Source organism: Pinus tabuliformis, chromosome 9, assembly GCF_031772625.1.
Source record: "Pinus tabuliformis cultivar Carrire ecotype Pingquan chromosome 9, CPIR1, whole genome shotgun sequence".
NCBI classification, from domain to species: Eukaryota; Viridiplantae; Streptophyta; class Pinopsida; order Pinales; family Pinaceae; genus Pinus; species Pinus tabuliformis.
The window spans coordinates 784,392,454-784,398,453 of NC_142307.1; positions in this window are offsets into that span (position 1 = coordinate 784,392,454).

Consider the following 6,000-nt stretch of genomic DNA (forward strand, 5'->3'; position numbering starts at 1 on the left):
AAAAATACATATGCAGACAAAACAAAACAAAAAAGTACAACTTAACTCTTCAACCCAAAACTCCTTGGAAACCGTGCTCACTTTGCCTCAATTTTTGTGCCCACTTGAAGCTGAAAATATGTACTGTATGGATACGACTATACGGACTATACTGTACGATTTCCGTACGGATTATACGGATTTCTTTTCAATTATTATTATTCTTATTATTATTTTCAAAAACTTCTCTCGCATAGCATGCAGCTCACAACATTCAATGTTGTTCGTACTGTACCTTCTGATGTCTTTTATGCATCAATTTTCATGCCCAACTTTTCCCATAAATGACTCCTTCAAATTTCTGAAACAAATTTCTCCTTCAAAAATTTTCTCTAGCTCTCAGCCTCCTTTCTCTAATCTACTCATGAAGAATGAATGCAGTCTCGCTTTTCTTATACCAATTTTTGTTTCCCTAAATGAATTTTGGGAAACCCTAAGAGCTAATGGCTTAGATTCATTTAGATCAAGGGATGAGAATAAATGTGCATTTAATTCTCACTTTCTATTTTTTAACTCACCCATTAAATAAAGTACCCACATTATACTTTATGTCTAAATTCACTTTTCACTTTATAAAGTCACACTTAAGAAAAGAATTATTTTGTACACCTTTTCCCAGGTAGAGACTAACCCATGGGAAACCACTTTTCCAATCTACATTAAAAATCAACACTCCCTCTTACCAAGGAACTTACCTCTTGGAAAGGACTTCGTGAGAACATCGACCACCTCCTCATGTATTGATATATACTCCAGCTTCATTGGCCCCTTCTGAAAATAGTCCCTCATGAAATGATATCTGATGTCAATGTGTTTTGACCTATCATGGGACACTAGATTCTCTATGAGTTTAATGCAACTATGATTATCATAGTGAATAACCGTTAGCCTGAACTCCTAATCAAATAGGCTATACAATAAGTTTCAAAGCCAAATGGCCTCACAACAAGCCTGGCTAGCAGCCATATACTCAGCCTCAAAAGAGCTCAAAGCAGCTAACATTTTCTTTCGACTGAACCATGACACAATTGTTGAACCTAATCCGAAGCAACATCTTGGAGTGATTTTCCTGTCAGAAGCACAACCTACCCAATTTGCATCTATGTAACTTGCCAACCTCACAGCATCTCCCCACTTATAGTCCAAACCATAATCAACATGTTGGCATTATGACACAGGTTTGACGCTATTACATAGGTGTTGTCCTTGATGGAAACTTACTCAGATGACAGATCATAGTTTAGGCTCACATAATGAAGGAAAAAGAGATATACATAGGTTGCCCTTGACTAACCCACACATACACGCGGGATCGCCGACCAAAATGCGCGTATGCGTATACACACACTTTCACGTAAGGAAAGGCATATACATTTGGTTTTGGTCCATAGTATTTGGACCATGGTATTTTGACCCATGGTATTGGTCCAAGGTATCTTGTCCGAAGTGTTGACCCCAGGTAATTGGTCCAAGGTATTGTTTCTAAGTGGTTTTGGACCATGGTATTGAGTAAGGCCTAAGGCTATAAAAGGAGGAGGAGATCATTAGGCAAAGGCACTCACGTATTGAATATCCAATGAAGAGAAAGATCTATAATACTAGTCATTGGGTTAAGGTGCATAGCTCGATCTGAATCAAGGAGGAACCTGAGCGCTTGAAGAAGGATAAGTTCTATTGATGGGTCAAGATATTAAGGCTTGAAGAGAAATATCTGTGTGGTTTTGATCATTTATTATTGGTGCATGTCGTAATATTTAAATTTGATGATCTGGTTATAACTGATGTCTGAATAGTTGTAAAGGTTAAATCATCTTTTACAGATCTGTACGTAGGTTCAATATAGCAAAGACATGTATACATGTTGGTTTGGCATTTCAAAAAACCTTATACGTAGGTCTGCCTTCATATAACAATTTATGAACTCAGGTTCAACACATTGAAGTAGCGTACGTCTCATAAAATATTGTTTCAGCTACTTCTGTTTGCCGTTGCAGTGTTTTGGGTTCTAGATTGGGTTCTGGTTACTACTATTGTATTCTGGTTACAACATTCAGAAAAGTGATTGTTTGATTCAGTTTTGGTTAGTACAAAGGAGATTGGTTGATGTAGATATATTTGATGTTTGATTTATATTATTGATGGATTCAGTCTGAAAATTTATGAAATGTGGTCCCTGGAAGAAAAGAGAAGGTTGTATCCTTTTGTATGTCAGCACCTATGTACTAGGAAACACATAGCTAGTACAAGAGCTAAGGGGGTTGTAGCTCCCTTCTAGGAAAAGCTAGAGAACGAGAGAAGGTTGTAGCCTTCTATAGGTAGAAGCCTATGTACTGGTATAAGACTGCACGAGTACAAAATTTGTAAAATAAAGTTTCTTATTAAAGAAAGAGAGAGATGATTGCAGCAGGTAGTTTTCACTCACATTGGGTTTCCACTTTATATCTTATGTTCATGTGTGTGATTTCATGTTCTGTTTATTGCACCTTATTACTGTTTATATGGTTCTGATACACATATTAAAGAACAACTAACTAAATTATAAGTTGCAAGGTATATGCTGGTTTCTCTAAACACAATTGTGTATAGACGCACGTTGCATTAACAGAAGTAGCATATATAAATCTATTTATGAAAATGAAATATTGTTAAGTTGATAATACTAATTCACCCCCCCCCCTCTCAGTATTATTTCCAGTAATTGGTATCAGAGTAGGTCCTTCAAAAGAAGCTTGATCGCTTGAAGGAAGATCTATCATCATGGGTAGATACAAAAGAGAAGGGTCCATTACACCACCAATCTTTTATGGGAGAAACTTCATCTATTGGAAGGTAAGAACCACAACCTATCTTCAATCTCTTGGAACGGATGTTTGGGAAATCGTGGAAGGAGGATATACATTTCCATCAACAATTCCTAGAGATATGGTAGGTAAAAAGCAATATGAAACAAATTCCAAGGTTGTCAATACACTATTGGGGAGTCTGTCACAATAAAAATTTGTCAAGGTTATGTAGCTCAAGACCACTAAATAAATATGGGACAAGATTGTTCTAAGCTATAAAGGAGACAATGAGGTAAAATGTGCAAAACTACAATCTCTCATAATCCAATATGAAACTCTCAAAATGCACAATGATGAAAATATAGCTCATTACTTCCTACGTATAGATGAGATTGTTAATTGCATGAAAAAATTGGGCGAAGAGATAAAGAAGTTACTTTAGTTGAAAAGGTTTTAAGATCCTTGTCTTCTAAGTTTGAATCAAAAGTTTTTGCCATAGAAGAAAAGCAGGATCTTTAGAGTATGACTATGACACAGCTGCACAGAATCCTAACTACTATTGAAATGAGAAAAGGAGGTCCATCAGATATGAGAGAAGTCACATTAAAGGCTTCAGGAAGAGAAGAGCTCAATGAATTGGGACACATTTCAAAAGGAGAGGAAGAAGAAAACTTTGTCAAGAACGTTCAATGGGGTTCTGGAAGATTCAGAGGTAAACTACCCTTCAAATGCTTTCCTTGTGGAAGAGTCAGTCATTATGCAGCCAAATGTCTTCATAACAATAAGCTTGATAAAGGTAAGGAACTGGAAAAATGGAATAGAAAATAGAATGTAAGTAAGAAGAGCTACTATACGCATGAAGATATCAATGGTTTATCAAATAGTGATGAAGATGAACATGGTAATGACTATATGCTTTTGATGGCTTTTGAAGATGATGAGTTTTTGGATGCTTTAGATGAAGATGGTCTCTATGAAGAAATTTATAAACTTAAAATATGTTTAGAAGAAAAGAGTATGATTGTAGATACTCTGACATTCCAACTTGCTGAACGGGAAAAACACAATGAAAAATTAGAATGTGAAAACAAAAGCTCTCAATCTCAAGTTTTCTTAAGAATCGGAAACTTTAGATGAAATTATCAAAGTGCAGCGTTCTCCTCTGATAAAGATAGGTCTTGGATATAGTGAAGAAGCATCTCCAGCACAGAGGCCATCAAGCTCCAAAAGCTATCTTGAGGAAGCAAGGGGAAGTGAACAAGTTGACAATAGTTAGCAAAGGCATAAATAAGATCACCAGGTAAATCAGGTTCAATCTACTTCAAGAATGAACAGAAGTTATAACCAGCCACACGTAAATCATTCTCAATTTTCTTCAAGAATGAATGTCAATGGAAACTACAATCATCAAGTCAGTAGATTCGATAATCACGGGAATTTCTTTAATGGCCAATTTTTTTCATGTCATAACTTTGGAGACAAAGTTGCTCAATGTGTTGCTTACAAGACCACCATGACTAGAGAATCACGAAATCAAAGGAATGTGACTGGGATCATGAAAAGGACCTACAATAACTTTTCTGCTCTTGAAAATGAAATAGAATGCTCTATCTGTAACAACTTCGATCATGAAGATTCTGAATGCAGGAATAAATTTCGACAAACATCTCAGAAGGAGAAATATTCATTGCATCCCAAAACATGGAGAAAGAAGGAACCGCAAACAGAAAGATGTGGAATAGCCTTGTATACAAAAGGAAAAGAAAATCAGTGGTATATCAACAATGGATTCTCAAAACACATGACAGGTGACAAAGAAAAACTTCAGTCATATAATTCCTTAGAAAAGGAAAAGAAGGTCTCTTTTGGAAATGACACTCCTGCTGTCATAAAAGGTAAAGGCTCTGTTCTCTTAAAAGAAAAGGTTAAAGGTGGAAATGTTATGTATGTTTATGGTCATAAGCACAACCTGTTAAGTGTCAATAAAATGTGTGATCAAAGAAATGAAGTAGTATTTCGATCAAATGGATGTGTTGTTCATGAGCTTGATATAGGAGAATCAGTGATAAAAGGTGTAAGAACGCAAAAAAGCTTGTACATGCTCAAAGGAGTACAACAATAGTGATATCTAAGAAAAAATGATGAACATTGGCTATTGCACAGAAGACCGTGGCATCTAAGCTTCCCTCAAATAAGAAAAGCATGCAGATAGTAGGCTATTCGTGATCTTCTAGATATCCGCATTCTAGAAAATAAAATATGAAAATCATGTCAATTTAGTAAGAAAACTAGAACACATTTCCCTGAAAAGGAAGGATCAGCTAGTAAGCCTCTTAAACTTGTTCACACTATTTTATGTGGTCCATCTAGGAAAAAGTCACCTCATGGGGAAGAATACTTTATATTGTTCATTGACGAATTTTCTAAAATGTGTTGGATAGGACTTCTAAAGCATGAAGATGAAGCATTCGAAAAGTTCAAAGCCTTCAAAGCTTTGGTTGAAAATGAATCAGATCACAAAATCAAATGCCTCATGTCTGATCAAGGAGGGGAATTTACCTCGGATGAATTCTTTGACTTCTATGAAGAACATGGAATAATAAGGGAATTCTCTACTGCAAGAACTCCTCAGCAAAATGGAGTGGTAGAAAGGATGAACATAACTATTCAACAAATGGCTCCTGCTATGCTAGATGAATCTGGAACTCCTGCAACCTTCTAGGGTGAAGCTGCATTTGCTATCATCACTATTCTAAACAAAACAAATGTCCAGTAAGCAGTACTTAAACTCCACATGGACTTTGGTGTGGTAAGACTCCTAATGTAAAATACTTCAAAATTTTTGGAAGCAAATGCTACATCAAAAGGATTGATGAAAAAATTGGCAAGTTTGAACCTAGAGCAGATGAAGGCATTCTCCTTAGTTACTCTTCCTGAATTAAAGGATATAAGTGTTATGAAAAAAGACTTGGGAAAATTGTTGAAAGTATCGATGTTGTGGTTGATGAAGCACGCGAAAATCAAAAGCAAGTAAAAACCGAAGATTATGAAGAAGATGAGGACTATTCTTCCACATCAAATCAGACTAATTCTGAAGAAGAAACCAGTGAGGTACCAGAAGAATAGATAAGGGTAGAAGAAAAGACCACATCCAGTTATTTTTAGAAGAATCATCCAG